At 43.1% G+C, this 18,044-nt stretch overlaps 1 protein-coding gene across 1 annotated transcript in view; it reads right to left on the reverse strand.

Moving 5' to 3' along the window:
- Positions 1 to 12,464, reverse strand: part of LOC130108307 (monocarboxylate transporter 1-like) — a 40,594-nt gene extending 28,130 nt beyond the window's left edge. Inside the window, exon 1 of the mRNA XM_056275201.1 lies at positions 12,322 to 12,464. The gene's annotated coding sequence lies outside the window, so the exon portion shown is untranslated. The remainder of the gene's footprint in view (positions 1 to 12,321) is intronic.
- Between the last annotated feature and the right edge of the window lie 5,580 nt (positions 12,465 to 18,044).

Raw genomic sequence — 18,044 nt, forward strand, 5'->3', positions numbered from 1 at the left:
AGTCATCGATGGAAAATCCGCCAGCAAACGCTGAAACACATCCCCTATTGCTAAAAAGTTAGCGTGTGTTAACGGCCCGGCTCCCCCTGTCTCGCACGGAACAGTGGCGAAAGACACAGCATCAATTAAACAGCGATTTGCAACATCAACCAGCAGACCATTTGCACACAGAAAATCCGCGCCGATAATAGGAACAGTAATGGCGGCCACTACAAAGTCCCACTCAAAATGGCGCCCGTGGAAGCAAACAGTCACCAACCTTGTGCCAAACGTCGCAATGGAAGAACCGTTAGCTGCACTTAACTGTGGGCCGCCGCCTTCGGCCGACCTGTCTGTCTTAGCAGGAGGGAGTAGGCTCTTTTGCGAGCCTGAGTCCACCAGAAACCGTCTTCCTGACATCGTGTCCTTAATGAAGAGCAGCTCACTACGACCGCCAGCGCCCACAGCTGCTACTGAGCGCTGGCCCAGGAGTTTCCCGCCGCCTCAAACGTGCACGGAGGGACGCAGCGCCCCGCTTTGCCGCCGAACCGCTGGTGGAAGAAACAGAGGCCTCTCCCGCGCCGTCTCCGAGCAGTCACTTCAGCCACCACTGCCGGGTCCGCGTCCTCCGACGTCGGCTGCAGAGGCTCCGATGCCACACTCTGCACAGCGAACCGTCTGGTAGCCAGCAGAACCCGATCGGCCTCCTCAGCCAAACCTCGGCAGTCACCAGCGGCCAGACACGGGGAGTTAGCCAAAGCCGCGCGCACATGAGACGGGAGCTGGCGCAGGAAAACGTGCGGGAAAAGGAACCCACCTTCGTCCGAGCCTAGCAGCGACAGCATATTGTCCATGAGATCCACAGCCGTCCCGTCGCCCAAACTGGATAGGGAAAGGATTCTATCTGCCCTCTCTGCGGTAGATAGACTTTACCTCCGGAGCAGAAGATGTTTGAGGGCGACGTATTTATCGTGTTGCGGAGGGGCGCGCAACAGCTGCATGGCCCGGCGTGTGGACTGCTGGTCCAGCGCAGCGACGACCAAATAGTATCTGGAGTCGTCCGCGGAGATTCCACGCAGGTGGAACAGCGCCTCGACATGCTGGAACCACGAGGCCGGGTCGCTCTGCCAGAACTCTGGGAGTTTCACAGCCGCGGCGAGAACGGCCGGCTGTGAGAGTTGGGGCGGCGTGGCCGAAGTGGATTCACACACATCTTCTGCTCCAAACATGTTCAATTCGGGGTCACCAATGTGGCAGGAATGAGGAAAAACACAGGAGACGAAGGCGAGTTTGATGTTTATTCCTCAACTCCAAAAACCAACTGCAGCAGGAACAACCCTGCACCGGTCAGCCCGGGAACGTAAACCACGCCCCCAGCTCACAGTCCTGCTGGGTGAGAGGCATAGCCCCTGGTGTCCGCCACAATGTATTATTATTATTATAAGGTGCTGAGAGCTGCAGAGAGGGTGATTCGCCAAGCTGCAACAAAGCAAACTCCAAAGCTGTCTACAGTCACCCACATCGTCCGAGAGAAGATTGGCACGGAGGATGTTTTTCTGCTTGGGGAACACATTGAGACACAGTTTGGCATCGACAACCACCACTACAACTTGTTGTCTTTGGTTGTGTCCGTGTTTCTCAAGATAAGGTTGCACCACATTGCAAAACTCACCTCTCTTGACCTGCAGAAAGAGAGCACGAGAAAGAAACTCTGCAAAACAGTTCTCTTTCAAGGGTTTTAGGGGTTTCATGTCAAACTTTAGTTAGCAACTTTTATTTTTTCCCCTACATTGTTATGCTACATTGTTTATATATTTATCTCTCTTTAAAAAATATATATATATATGTATTTATTTTTTATTATTACATCATACTATTGGATATAATTACGATATTATTACAGTATTATACAACTTCATTACACACACACACACACTGTATACTTCCTACCCTCACATGTAAATATTTTGTGTTGTTGTCAGTGTTTACGTTTGTCCATTGTGTGTAATGTACTGGTCACCTATGTAAGCAACTTTGTACATGTGTAAATATGGTTTGGGGCGGGGATTTATATATATTTTCATTTTCTCTGATATATAACATATATTGTTGTTATATATACTGTAGATATATAATATGTTCATATATTGTTTATATATTTATATAGCCTAATCATATATTGTTTCTTCAACTTATTAAAATAGCTGACTTTACTGCCACTATCTGCTTCTGCCTCTCTATCATATTTTAGCGTGTGTGTGTGTATATATATATTTATAGTGAGTGTTTTGCTAAATACCGTATTGTTCCGAATATAAGACGACCCTGATTATAAGACGACCCCCCCTTTTTCAAGACTCATTTTTGTAAAAATACTTTTTGAAGAGCAAATATTGGTTTTATAAAGAAAAACATTATATTTGAAAATAATGATAATAAAAACACATTGAATAAAACAAGGTAGTCTGTTTAACAGCTTTTAAATAAAATTGTTTTCAACATATTTTAGATGAAATTGTCACATTTAAATAAAAAAATTTAAATATGTTTGTAAATGAATGACTTATGGTATTTAAATAGCATACAAATGAAAATAAACTGTAGTCTATTGAGACTATCCATCTCACAGTGAAAAAATAACCATTTCAACATTTCAATAACTGCATTAACCATTGAAGTGGTCTAATTTTAGAACGGTCTTGAAACAAATCTGACTGAGTGAGAATATATATTGACATTCAAAAGTCTAGACCTCGTATGTAAGACGACCCCCACTTTTTCATACGTATTTCCAGGGTAAAAACCCCGTCTTATATTCAGAACAATACGGTAGCTACCTATCATACATCACATACTATATCATATATCAGAATATTCTATTACTGTTAAGCCAACTATGAGTATTAAAATACGTCAAACCATGTGTCCTGTATCATAGCTACATGTATGACGTTTTCAGCAACGAAAAAGGCGTGGAAATCAGTTTGGTATTCAGCGAGTTATGATTGATTAACTGCGCTGACAGTTCATTGCGCCTGCCAAACACATTACACTGAGTGGAGCGGGTGACCGGTCCAAGATGGCGGCCCCACGGCTCGTCAGCGCCAATAGGCAGTAGCGGTCGACGCGGCGTCTACTCTTTATATGTCTATGCTAGCCACAACCCACTAACCTAGCTGGAGTGCGGCTCTGTAACATTGCGCTCACTGCTGCCCCTAGTGGTGAAGGTTATGTTGCAGCAGCATTATCATTGCAACACTACAGAAGAAGACTGCACTCACTACAGTGCAGATCCCAGCCAGGTATATCTCTCCTTTTCCGGTGTTTGGACTTATCCCTAGTTCACACTACACGATTGTAGCCCTGATTTCCCACTCCCTGACAAAAGCCTCAGATCAGAAGAAAACGGGCATTGGCTTGGTGCTCGAGCACTTGTGTGAACTGTCCCAAGACATGAGCAGACGCCTCCCAGATACCTAGCACGCTAAATAGTTGGGACCTGTCGGGAAGTCCAAATCCTGTAGTGTGAAACATGTCGTGACCCGGTTGTGACTGGCAATGACGGCGGCGACGAGCTACAGCCAATGATCAGAATGAAAGCCAGTGAAAAGCTATGCTTAAATCAGTTTTGATTACATTACCACTATTTGATTTAATTTTTTATATGGGTAGATGGTTATTTTTTCCATTGTAGTGAAATTGCTACACTGCTGCTTTTTTTTGATTGTGTGACACAAGTTTGTAATATTTACTGTTACCTTTTCAATAAATGTTTGCAACAAATTTTACAAAAAGTAGTATGTCTGAACACGCTATTGAAACAATTATATCACAAAGTATATGGAACTGTACAAGACATTCTGTACCAAAGGTGTTGCATAAATAACAGAACCACAAGAATAGTAATAATCTTTATTTGTAGAGCACTTTTCAAAACATTATGTCCTCAAAAGGTCATGTAGTACAAAACGTGAAAAAAACGTATAAAACACACATCTAAGAAAAAAATGCATTAAATGCGTCTCTCTATAGAACACACAATCCTTGATGCCCGGGCACCCCAATCCATTCTTTCACCCATTTTCTTTTCTTTTACTCCTTTATCACTGCAATTCAGCAAGTTGATTGTGTGCTATACATATACAGTGCATCCGGAAAGTATTCACACCCCTTCACTTTCCCCACATTTTATGTTACAGCCTTATTCCAAAATGGATTAAATTCCTTTTTTTTCCCTCATCAATCTACACACAATACCCCATAATGACAAAGTGAAAAAGGTTTTGTAGAAATTTTTGCAAATTTATTAAAAATAAAAAACTGAAATATTGCATCTACATACACTACCGTTCAAAAGTTTGGGATCACCCAAACAATTTTGTGTTTTCCATGAAAAGTCACACTTATTCACCACCATATGTTGTGAAATGAATAGAAAATAGAGTCAAGACATTGACAAGGTTAGAAATACTGATTTGTATTTGAAATAAGATTTTTTTTACATCAAACTTTGCTTTCGTCAAAGAATCCTCCATTTGCAGCAATTACAGCATTGCAGACCTTTGGCATTCTAGCTGTTAATTTGTTGAGGTAATCTGGAGAAATTGCACCCCACGCTTCCAGAAGCAGCTCCCACAAGTTGGATTGGTTGGATGGGCACTTCTTTGAGCAGATTGAGTTTCTGGAGCATCACATTTGTGGAGTCAATTAAATGCTCAAAATGGCCAGAAAAAGAGAACTTTCATCTGAAACTCGACAGTCTATTCTTGTTCTTAGAAATGAAGGCTATTCCATGCGAGAAATTGCTAAGAAATTGAAGATTCCCTACACCGGTGTGTACTACTCCCTTCAGAGGACAGCACAAAAAGGCTCTAACCAGAGTAGAAAAAGAAGTGGGAGGCCGCGTTGCACAACTGAGCAAGAAGATAAGTACATTAGAGTCTCTAGTTTGAGAAACAGACGCCTCACAGGTCCCCAACTGGCATCTTCATTAAATAGTACCTATTAGAGCCTGTTTGTGCTGTCCTCTGAAGGGAGTAGTACACACCGGTGTAGGAAATCTTCAATTTCTTAGCAATTTCTCGCATGGAATAGCCTTCATTTCTAAGAACAAGAATAGACTGTCGAGTTTCAGATGAAAGTTCTCTTTTTCTGGCCATTTTGAGCGTTTAATTGACCCCACAAATGTGATGCTCCAGAAACTCAATCTGCTCAAAGAAGTGCCCATCCAACCAATCCAACTTGTGGGAGCTGCTTCTGGAAGCGTGGGGTGCAATTTCTCCAGATTACCTCAACAAATTAACAGCTAGAATGCCAAAGGTCTGCAATGCTGTAATTGCTGCAAATGGAGGATTCTTTAACGAAAGCAAAGTTTAATGTAAAAAAAATCTTATTTCAAATAAAAATCATTATTTCTAACCTTGTCAATGTCTTGACTCTATTTTCTATTCATTTCACAACATATGGTGGTGAATAAGTGTGACTTTTCATGGAAAACACGAAATTGTTTGGGTGATCCCAAACTTTTGAACGGTAGTGTAAGTATTCACACCCTTTGCTATGACACTCAAAATTGAGCTCAGGTTCATCCTGTTTCCACTGATCATCCTTAAGATGTTTCTACATCTTGATTGGAGTCCACCTGTTGTAAATTCAATGGATTGGACATGATTTGGAAAGGCACACACCTGTCTATATAAGGTCCCACTGTTGACAGTGCATGTCAGAGCAGAAACCAAGCCATGAAGTCAAAGGAATTGTCTGTGGACCTCCGAGACAGGATTGTATCGAGGCACATATCTGGGGAAGGGTACAAAAAATGTTCTACAGCTTTGAAGGGCCCGAAGAGCACAGTGGTATCCATTATTCGTAAATGAAAGAAGTTTGGATCCACCAGGACTCTTCCTAGAGCTGGCCACCCAGCCAAACTGAGCAATCGAGGGAGAAAGGCCTTGGTCAGGGAGGTGACCCGATGGTCACTCTGACAGAGCTCCACCTTTCCTCTGTGGGGATGGGAGAACCTTCCAGAAGGACAACCATCTCTGCAGCACTCCACCAATCAGGCCTTTATGGTAGAGTGGCCAGACGGAAGCCTCTGCTCAGTAAAAGGCACATGACAGCCCGCTTGGAGTTTGCCAAGAAGCACCTAAAGGACTCTCAGACCATGAGAAACAAGATTCTCTGGTCTGATGAAACCAAGATTGAACTCTGGCCTGAATGCCAAACGTCACGTCTGGAGGAAATCAGGCACCTCTCATCACCTTGCTAATACCATCCCTACAGTGAAGCATGGTGGTGGCAGCATCATGCTGTGGGGATGTTTTTCAGCGGCAGGAACTGGGTGACTAGTCAGGATCGAGGGAAAGATGAATGGAGCAAAGTACAGAGAGATCCTTGATGAAAACCTGCTCCAGAGCGCTCAGGACCTCAGACTGGGGCGAAGGTTTACCTTTCAACACGACAACGACCCTAAGCACACAGCCAAGACAACGAAGGAGTGGCTTTGGGACAAGTCTGTGAATGTCCTTGAGTGGCCCAACCAGAGCCCAGACTTGAACACCATTGAACATCTCTGGAAAGACCTGAAAATAGCTGTGCAGCGACGCTCCCCATCTAACCTTACAGAGCTCGAGAGGATCTGTGGAGAAGAATGGGAAAAATACCCCAAATATAGGTGTGCCAAGCTTGTAGCTTCATACCCAAGAAGACTTGAGGCTTTAATCGCTGCCAAGGGTGCCTCAACCAAGTACTGAGTAAAGGGTGTGAATACTTAAATACATGCAATATTTCAGTTTTTTATTTTTAATACATTTTCAAAAATTTCTACAAAACCTTTTTCACTTTGTCATTATGGGGTATTGTATGTAGATTGATGAGAAAAAAAAGGAATTTAATCCATTTTGGAATAAGGCTGTAACATAAAATGTGGGGAATGTGAAGGGGTGTGAATACTTTCCGGATGCACTGTACTTAGCAACTTTCTTTAATTTTCTTACCGGGCTTATTGAGCCTGCACAAAGACAATTTATAGGGCTTGCTTCTGGTGGACACCCCGTCTCAAGCATTAGGGCTCTACGCTACCCCCCCCCACCCCCCAAGGAGTACATGTGCTCCTAAATGACAAAAATTAGGAGTACAGGGGCGTCCAGGTGGCGTAGCGGTCAATTGACCCTTGTCAAGTCCCGCCCTTGTCCCGCTTTCCTATGTTACTGTTGCTAGGTTAGACAAACAAAGCTCTGAGGGGGTCCATTCCCATAGAAAAACATTGAAAACTTGTACACGTAGTTAACATTAAAACTCATAATTTTGATTCTTAAAAAACGTTGCCTGTCCTGTGCTGTTCTCTCTTTGTTGATCTAACCTTCGTCTAAATAATTCAAAAGAGGAGAAAGAGTTTATCATTTTTAAATGGCAGACATTCATAAAACCGCCTTGACATCATTAAGATTTCTCTAAGAGTTTACATTGCAATTCACACAGAGCATCAATTGCAATTTTTGTCCTATAATAATGCTGTTTACTGTTTTATCGGTGTACTGTTTGTTATCATCACATTAGAATTATATTGGATATTCTAAAAGTAATATTGTGTGGACCTGTTCTTTGTAATAATTTAAACAAAAACTTCATTGCCAACCTTCTAAGATGGGTTTCATGCTTCTTGCAGATGCAGTGTGGGCTGTCCGCAAGAAGCATGAAATATGTCTAAGCCCTAGGGGGACTGAGCTGGGACCCCAAAGAATTATTTGAGACACTGTATGTCAGAAATATAATAATGAAAAGTTAAAGTATCATTCTTTCACCAAAACACACACACACTAATCAACATTAGCTCATTGCTGGTTATGTTAGCCTAAGTTAAATCAGACAGCAAGTTGCTTAGCTGACGTTAGCAAACAACATTTCCTACTTTACCTTTTTCGACTAGGTCTGGCAGCTGTTCCTGCTGCATCCACAGGATCAGAATATTGTTCGCTTGGGGCACCATCAACAAAATAATTATTTTGAAGGGAACAAACAACATGTGCTACTGATTTCTATCTGGCTTGGTAGGCTACCACTTAGTTGCTGATGTTAGTTAGCTTAGTGACAGAAATGGCAACGTTACCAGCATGCTTTTAATGTTATTCAGTATAGGTAGCGAACATTACTGGAACATTTAGAATATTGTGAATATACTGAAAACAATATTGTTTTCTCTTACCTCTGAACATATGTAGGTATTTTTGCTGGCAGTGGCAGGGTTGAACTGCTCGTGTGGTCGTCCACACAGCCGAATCCAGTGGCGACATCTCTCAATATTTGTTTTGGGTTTGATGAAAGGAATAAAAACAACTCCAGGATTGTGTTCTGGATATCGTGAGTCACTGTTACAGGTACCCCATGCACACCATTTAACCACATTCCCGTTCATCTCAATTCCTCCTGTTTTCGCTCACAAATTCACTTACTATCGGAACGCATCAGAGTTTATTCACTCAATTTGTTTGTCTAACCCCATGTACGTTAGCAACAGTAACCATGGGTAGGAGCCCTCTGGTTGGTGGGTATAGCAGACCAATCAGAAGACCAACAACGGGTCAATTCCGTTGCCTACCAACACAGGGATTGCCAGTTCGAATCCCCATGTTAGCTCCAGCTTGGTCGGGCGTCCCTTCAGACAAAAATGGCCGTGTCTGCGGGTGGGGAGCCGGATGTGGGTATGTGTCCTGGTCGCTGCACTAGCGCCTCCTCTAGTCAGTTGGAGCGCCTGTTCAGGGGGGAGGGGGAACTGGGGGATTAGCGTGATCCTCCCATGCGCTACGTCCCCCTGGCGAAACCCCTCACTGTCAGGTGAAAAGAAGCAGCTGGCGACGCCACATGTATCAGAGGAGGCATGTGGTAGTCTGCAGCCCTCCTTGGATCAGCAGAGGGGGTGGAGCAGAGATCGGAAAGGCTTGGAAAATAGGGTAATTGGCTAATTTCAATTGGGGAGAAAAAAGAGGAAAAACGCAAAAAAAAAAAAAAGGAGCACAGTGAAATATGTTCAAGTAACAGTTTATCAACAAACAGTTGATTACATACATACGTTTACTGCACATGCGTGGGTGCATGTGCACGCACACACATACATCTACAGCTGACTCAAATCGAGCAGCAACAAGAATATGCAACACCTCCTGTTTTTGACTGCAACCTAGAGGAAGTTTATCCTTTATAACTTTCGCATTTTTTGGATTATCAAAATTCTTTTAATAAACTTTGGTCACGTCACTGCCCGATCCAAGTCAACCGTAGATGTGAATCTGGTTAACTCAGATCAGGCAGCGACAGAGCAGCGGTGGTCGAGCGAGCTAGAGTGAAGAGAGGAAGCAGCGACACAACATCCTGTCCTTAGACCAATAGTGAGAACAAAAATTTTCGAAGATTTTTAATCACTGCAACCACGAGAGATTCTTCATCATATGGTCATAGCTGTGCACAAAAAAAATTAGGCTGATGGGTCCAGTAATTTGCAAGATTAGCCGCGGCGGACACACACACTCTCTCTCTCACACACACACACACACAAACAATCCCACCCAGGCTTTCCGCCTGGCGGGGATAGTTATTGAGTAAAAACAGTGAAATTGTCAAAATGCAAACTTTGCTCATATCGTGTGGAAATATGCAAAACTCGCTTTTCCCCTTTGTCAGTGCTTTTAAAGCTCTCCTCTGATGATCTTTTAGGGTAAACGGCGATACTTCTCATATGGTAGTGTTTATACTTTGCCGAAAACTCTAAATAGTGAAATATACCGGGACGTGTAGCACAATTATATCTCATTTGATGTGTTATTGCTGCAGCATAACCCCTAACACTAGTGGCAGCAATGAGCATAATGTTACAGAGCAGCACTCCAGCAAGGTAAGCAAGCAAGACTGTGTGCACCATGTTTGATTCAAATGTCCTCTGCTGTGGTTGTTAAACAATAAAAACAAATCTATAAAACAGGTTGACACAGTACTCAACTAGTCACCTGTTGGTCGACTAATTGACTATTTGGTCTCATTCCTGATAGCAAACTTACTTACTTCCGACATCCATCTACATCAGTGGATGACAGAAGAACTACAAGGTTGATTGGCTGAAATGTTTGTCTTGTAATTTCTGCCGTTGAGAAACCTTCGCGCAGTGCATACTGGTACTGGCAGAATATTAATTACTCTTTCAAAATGAATTTTACCAAATTAAGGGTTTACTGTTTAAAAAGACTCGGTAGAGCAGCCGACCGAAGGTGAGAAAATCTCTAGACAATTCTGAGATTGTTCTTTTATCAACCAGATTTGTTAGATCTGTTAGCTGTCTGTGCGTTGTTTCTTTAAAAACGTGTACGTTCTCTCTTTTTTGTCATTTCACATTTAACCCAAAAATTAAAACTAGCTAAACATTAAAATGACACTGTATGCGCTGAAAAAAAAGACTCGGTAGAATGCCCTTATAATAATGCCCTCTGTTGTCAAAACCCTGTTGAATACTCCCCAGTTTTTGACTAGTGACCACTTAACTCCCACAGGCTAAGGCAAATAGTAACATGGTCATCTCACTTAGCAACCAGATACAATCTTTCTCACATGCCTATACATCTGAGTGCAGCACATATGGATACACAGATACAATGACCAACACCCACAAACCTCAGCCACTCACATGGAGCACATGCTGTACAAGCAGACACAGATGACCAAACTCATACAGAACAACTCGAGGACCCTCAACTACAAAGTCTAAACTCATTATGTTGCTTTTAAGCATGGGAAGAACTCAGGAGACCAAAACATGAATGCTCCATAGACTGTTGGGCAAGAGCAGCATACACATAAACGCACATACTAACTTTCCCAGATAAACATCAAGAGTGGAAAATTTACCATAGAGCAAGGACACGTGTATTCCGGCTTCTTTACAAACATCAGTTGCCACTTTACTCTAAACACACATCGCAGCATTCCGACATATCATTGTTTGACCAAGAGGTGTAACTGACACAATCCACCACCAGCCGGCTGCTGGTTAATTATGACAATATCAAGTTATCTACTCCAGGAGTCACTGTGACAAGCTAGGATTTTTTAATTCTAAAGGCCTCTTTGCTTGGTGAAATGGTAAATATAGCTGCTAAACTTAAGAATCCCCCAGCCAAAGTGTTGTAACTCTAACTGCTGCCTCCAGTTTTAAGCTCTCTGGTATCCCCTCTTAATCATTACCATGCTTCTTTTCACACTCAGTCCTGCAGTAACACACACACACACACACACACACACACACACACACACACACACACACACACACACACACACACACCTCTAATCCAATTATTAACGTGGTCTGTCTTAACTTAGACATTTGCAAAAGCAAAGCAAAAATAAAAAAGCACTATTCTACTATTTTTTTTGTGTCAGAACTTCTAAATAATGACAGTGGAGTCCATGGCACAATAACGTATGTTCGCTGCTAGTTTCTTGAGGGTGGGGTTTGTCATGTGGTAGAAACAAAAATTATGCTCAACAGAGTTCACAGAGTTAATGACGGCGTTTGAATGTAAATCAGATTATTTCTGTGACTCACAACTCACATGTTAATATCTTAATTGCCCTTGTGTTGTTAGTCCCACATATCTGGTACATCGGGCAGGTAACAGTTAAAGCTTACTCTGGTGAGTAACAGTCACACATCGGACAGCCAGAATTTCCCCCAAATGTATATTAAACTTATCTACTTTACTTAAGAAATGGACAGGAAAAGAGCACAGTGATGCAATACTGTAGTCATCCTGCCCCTTGAGCAACCACGTAGCACGTTGAACTCATTAAACACTGGGCGGGCGAAGAAAAGGTCATTTCACTAGACGCATTCTTGGTTGGACAAATCAAAAAACTCAACTGCGTTTAGCCCACTCCTCTAATTATATTAGCCCTGCGTTATGCCACCCAACTGACCAGCAAGACAGACAGACAGACGGAAAGGAAAACACGTTATGATTAGATGACAACAGGGGCAGTTTAAATAAGTGTCCGACGCGCAATTAACGACTGATGCCAGCGTCACGTTGTGGTGACTGAACATACGGCCGTTCGAGAGGAAAACGGCAACGACCAACGGAAGCCGATGACGAGCCGATGCATCAATATAAAACAGCAGTTAGCAAAGCTAGCCGCATCGAGCTGGCTAATTCAACAGAGGACGGTAGCAGACCCGCTACACTCCCGAGATGCGGAACGCGAGAAACGCTTGGTTTCCGTATATCCACATGGGCTCTTTTAACTTGAAATAACAACTCTGCCGGTTATCTCGCTTCAGTTTTTCATTTTCATGTTACTCACCGTGGCGGTTCGTTAACCTATGTCCAGTCAGGGTTCGGCGCGCGCTTTCTGTTCCGCACCTTTCCGTGTGTCCTCGCGTTTGACAATGGCACGGCGCGTGCAGCCCAGGGTACCAGTCCGGGAAACGCATGCGTAGTGGCGCCCACTTTTACTCCGGGGGGACTGAATGAGTCCTTATTAAATGAGAAACGCCCGACAATGGGAGGCGGCGCACGTCGAAACGATACCCACGTGACGCCCAGGTCCAAATTCAGAAGTGGTCTCAAAAGGCTACGATGGGTAAGCGGAAAAGAAATCGCTTCAGTAAACATCAGTATAGCAATGTGTTACTGTGGCCATTCTGGTGTTTAGGTTTTACCAGGAAAGTGGGTTCATTTTGAAAACTAAGCCACCCAGACTGTTCTTGAGGTCAACAGATAGATAGATAGATAGATAGATAGATAGATAGATAGATAGATAGATAGATAGATAGATAGATAGATAGATACGAAATTGTGAAATCTTACCCATGATCTGTGTGTTGAAATAGAATCAATGTTGCTCAAGTTGTGGTTATTACAAATGCTGTATCTGGGTGTGTCACCCACAGATAGCAGTGTCACAAGAAAACACGCTACAGTAAATAGTCTCTACATTATGCTGCCCTGTGGTCTGGGGTTCGGGCGCCAAACCTGCCTGTTTAAAACCTACTCTATGTCAACCTTCTACTTTTATCTTTTCTTTAATCTGAAATACAAGATATATGTGTGCATTTTGGAGAATATTAATCCTTGGGATAAAAGTGGCATAACAGACATGTGTTTTGCTGTTCATCAGTTCCCCTATTTTTTCAAGATTGACATGATAAAATGGTAAATGGACTGCATTTATATAATGCTTTTCTAGTCTACAACCACTCAACGCACTTTATAGTGTATGCCTCACATTCACCCGTTCACACACATTCATACACTGATGGTGGAGGCTGCCATGCAAGGCATCAACCTGCTCATCAGGAGCGGTTAGGGGTTCAGTGTCTTGCTCAAGGACACTTCAGCGTGCTCTCTGGAGGAGCTAGGGATCGTACCAGCAACCTTCTGATTACTAGACCCTTGCTATACCTCCTGAGCCATGCTGCCCATGATGCCGACATGATGGGTGGCAGACAATACTGGTTATGTCAAATGTGGTGTGTTCAGTCAAAAAGGCCCTCCTCAGAATCAGAATCAGAAACACTTTGTCGTTTCATTTCATGCACTTGTCCACATGAAATGAAATGAAATATTGTTTCACCCAGCCCACAGCAGTGCAACACAAAGACAAAAACACATATCCAAAAACTACAAGAACTACAAGAACACATATATCCAAACTAACACATATATCTAAACTAAAAAAAAAATAATAAAAAAAATCACTGTCCAGGAGAACGAACGCCAGCCAGGATGACTGTCGGAACTGCCAGTTTGCCTGGGCTAGCAGTTAGCTTATCCTACCCCACTTCCACGTCCTGTCAGACCGCCCTTGGTGTTTCTTCTTCAGGCGCAGCTCCGGTCAGGGCCGTGGACCTTGGGCCCACAGGACACAGCAGACCAAGCTCCCTCAGCTGATCCAATGCTAGCGCTTCCAGCCAGACACCTTCGACAATATGAATATGAATAATAATAATGACAATAAGAATATGACAATGGGGCAAGAGGAAATTTAAGATGTAAGATCAGATGAGTTCCATCAAACCAACATTCTTCTTCTCTGAAAGGATCGTTGCCGCTTCATTGCTCAAGGCACTCGGTCTCTCTCAAGCACATTTACTGAATTAAGATTCTGATCCTATCTTCTTGTGAAGAAAAAAAATAAATCCCCATGTTCTTCTACTTGAAACTTTAACAATACATGTGATCACACCCACCACATCAAGGTTTGCTACCCATCAACAGGAGCTCCAGTGTTAAAAAAAAACTGAACTCTCTCAGCTTTGTGATTGGGCGGTCAACCAAGTGTCCTGATCGGCCTAACCTCTGGTGTAATTGTTGAAACTATTGGTAATCAGTGTCCTCTGCTAAGTCTTTCCTGCTGACAGTGTGTGAGGATGCTTTTGGCACAGTGGTGTGACAGTGCCTAATTGGAATATTCCTTTTTGTTTCTGCTAATGAGCAGGAGGAAGAGAGCGAGAGAGCGAGAGAGAGAGAGATGTGGGGGGAAAAACCCTTCCATCCCATAATTTCCCCCCAAAACATAACACCCTCAATACCGTGGACCTTACTCGGGCACCTCTCTTAGGTTCAGTCAATCTTATATTAGATTCTGATTTGGAATAAATTCAATGTTGGATTTATTCCCAATAGGTAGCCATTTCCCCTCATTATTTATTCAGCTTGTGCCATACAGTAAGCAAGAAGGTCCGGTCTGTTTGCCTAAGGGGGGCTACCTGAGATAATAAGCAGTTTAAGGGAGATAGGAAAACAGACTTGTTTTGCTGCTTCACCCACAGCCTCTCTGAGAGGGAAAGCACAGCTGGGTTGCAAGAAAAGAAAACACAAAGGGAAGAGATAGCCACAGTTGGCGTGTGAGGGGTTAGGGTGGGTTGAGATGATGGGGGTGGGGGATTGCTTGTAACAAGAAACAGATTTCTTTTTGGGGGGGTGCATGCAAACAGAGAGAGGGGGAGAGAGAGAGAGAGAGGGCGGCATGGGAGAGCAGAGAAGAAGTGGCAGATGAGAGAGACAGACAGAGACAGAGATGAAAGAAGGGGTGAGAGAATCAGCGGGAGATGTTGGGTGTGCAGTGAACAAAAACTTTTGCACATTTGAGATGATCTGGTTTTGTTTTCATTAGCTTCTCTCTTCTGATGAGGGTGTATCTCAGTTACTCTAGCACCCTGAGAAAGGCTTCTCCACCTTAAATGTCACTGATGGCCAGAAAAACTTTGAGACCATGAAAAAGTGGTGATGTGCAGAGTCCTTCACATCACAGCACATGCCCCATCTAATATGAGTGAAACACACAGGTAAGAATCATTCACTTTGCAATTTGCTTTCATTTTTTCTGCCTCCATTTATAGTATCGCTTTGTTCCAGTCTGTCTATTTTCTCAATGAGATTTATTCTTGCCCTTTCGTTTACTGCCTCTCTCACGCTGTGTGTGTGTGTGTGTGTGTGTGTGTGTGTGTGTGTGTGTGTGTGTGTGTGTGTGTGTGTGTGTGTGTGTGTGTGTGTGCATGCTTGTGTGTGTGCGTGTGTGTGTGCGTGTGTGTTCCCAGACACATTATTCATTACACGCACACACACACACACACACACACACAAATACACACACACACACACACACACACACACACACACATCTCCTGTATCTCGACTGTAAAATCCACAGTATGTATGTAAGAAAAAAAAAAGATTTCTATCCATATCTTAATTTTGGTTTTGATGTGGGCATGGTGGTGCAGTGGTTAGCGCGGTCGCTTCACAGCAAGAAGGTCCTGGGTTCGAGCCCTGGGGTAGTCTAACCTTGGGGGTCATCCTCTGTGTAGAGTTTGCATGTTCTCCCCATGTCTGTGTGGGTTTTCTCCGGGTGCTCCGGTTTCCTCCCACAGTCCAAAGACATGTAAGTCAGGTGAATCGGCCATATTAAATTTTCGCTAGGTGTGTGTGTGTGTGTGTGTGTGTGTGTGTGTGTGTGTGTGTCGGCCCTGTGATGGCCTGGCGGCCTGTCCAGGTTGTCTCCGCACCTGCCGCCCAATGAGTGCTGGGATAGGCTCCAGCATCCTCGCGACCCTGAGAGCAGGATAAGCGGTTCGGATAATGGATGGGTTTTGATGTGAGGCAGCTGTTCTTTATCATATTTCCTCAAGAGGTGATAGAGCTAAACATCTGAGAAGTCATATGTAATGGGAAATTCATGTACACAGTCTGACTGAGGCACTATGTTTATCTTTTTGTTCATCTATTTTCATTATTAATTTAGATGTTGTTGTTGTTGTTGAAAAGACAAGTTAAAGGCTCGTGTTCCGATGCCCCTTAAGATGCCACTGCAAAACTCTGCCTAGTGATGGTCCCATATTCAAAATCTCCAAAATGAAGCCACTGAGTAAAATGATATCACAACCAATATGCATGATGGCAAAAATAATGAAAATAAGATCCAGGTTGTAAAAAGAAAAACGGAATAATTCCTTAATGCATTTTGAGCTCAGTGGGTCCAAAGAGCTTTGACGCTGGAAGAATAAGTAAAAAGAACTTTCACCCAGTTTGTTTTGGGTTTTTTTCCCAATTCACTCAAGCAAAGGAAACAAGGTCAGTATTGATCTGTTTATCTCATCAGGTCACCTCTTGAACTTTGTGACGTCCATTACCTTCGTCCTGCAGTCTCATTTGACTCGTCTTTGGGTTCGTTTCATGACCTCATAAACTTTGTCCCACTTAACTTTTTGCAAATCTATTTTTCAATCAATCTACCGCCGCTAATCACATCCCTCTCCATTTTTTGATCTCCTTACCCCTCCTCTGGCTTTCCCTATCAGATGCCAATATATATTCTTGCTGCAGATGCGGACCAAATTCTTGTCAAAGTCTTGAGTCATATCTCTATGACGCCAATTGCCACATCAACACACAGCGCATGATGACCATATTCCCTCTCTCCCTCCCACTCTCAAAATGATTACCTTTGACAATACAGGCAGGGATGTGGTGTACCAGGGTGTGTTTTGTGTATACTTATGTTCACATCAGAAGGACACACCATTCCCTACTGAGATGAGGCAATACTCGATGTTTGCCCAATGCATATTTGAGTTACTGCTGTGTCTATGTGCTCTGATGTTTCTTTGCGTTTGTGTGCCCATCTGTTTATTTGTGCTCACTTGCATCTATTTGTTGTATCTGTGCATCATCCCTCTCTCTCCTCTCCCTCATAAGTGCCCTACATAGATGAGCTGTTTAACTTCACCACTACACATGTATGGAATTTATGTGCTGCAGGAAAACACATCTGTTGCTTGTTTAACAAATGCGCCTGCTCACCTATCCTTCCTCTCCGGCAAAATGGCTGCCCTGCATAATCATTGCCTCCACCCAACCATACCACCTCAACCAAATGGCGGTCATGAATTTCTCTTACCGCAATACGACCAAACCTTCTGAGAAAAAAGTGTCACCAAAATACAGCTTAAGCAGTATTAAGATGACGTTGGACCTTAGGCTTATTGTCATTGACCCAGAAATTACTATCCGCTCTAATCACTGCCCAACTTTTCATGTTGATGCCAACAAATGATACAATATGTGTGTGAATCTGTGAATCTTCTTGTGACAATACATTGGGCAGGCATGTACACATGTATACATACGCACATGTCTGTACTCGTGCTGTGTTAATAAGGGCCACTAAACTACATTTAAACCTCAGGATGTTGATACTGTTACAAGAGTGTGGTCTATTCTAGAAATATTGAAAACATACAGTCATATCCCATGGAGTCATACGTGCTCACATGCAAATGTGCTGCAACCATTAGAAGAAAATTAAACTTCATAATAGGGGCTGTGACATTCCTGCTCCTCTGGTGTGATTGGAGGAAAAGATATGGGTCTGTCTTGCATATGGCTTCAATTTGGAGTTTTAGAGCCTCTTTTCTCGGGATTAAAGAGGAGGGAATAAAAATGCCTTGGAAAGAGAAGCAAGAATGATGGTGACAAGAATGTAGAAAAACAATGGGGGGAGAAAAATAAAAATGCCTCAGAGCA

The sequence above is a fragment of the Lampris incognitus genome, chromosome 2 (assembly GCF_029633865.1).
Source record: "Lampris incognitus isolate fLamInc1 chromosome 2, fLamInc1.hap2, whole genome shotgun sequence".
Taxonomy (NCBI): Eukaryota; Metazoa; Chordata; class Actinopteri; order Lampriformes; family Lampridae; genus Lampris; species Lampris incognitus.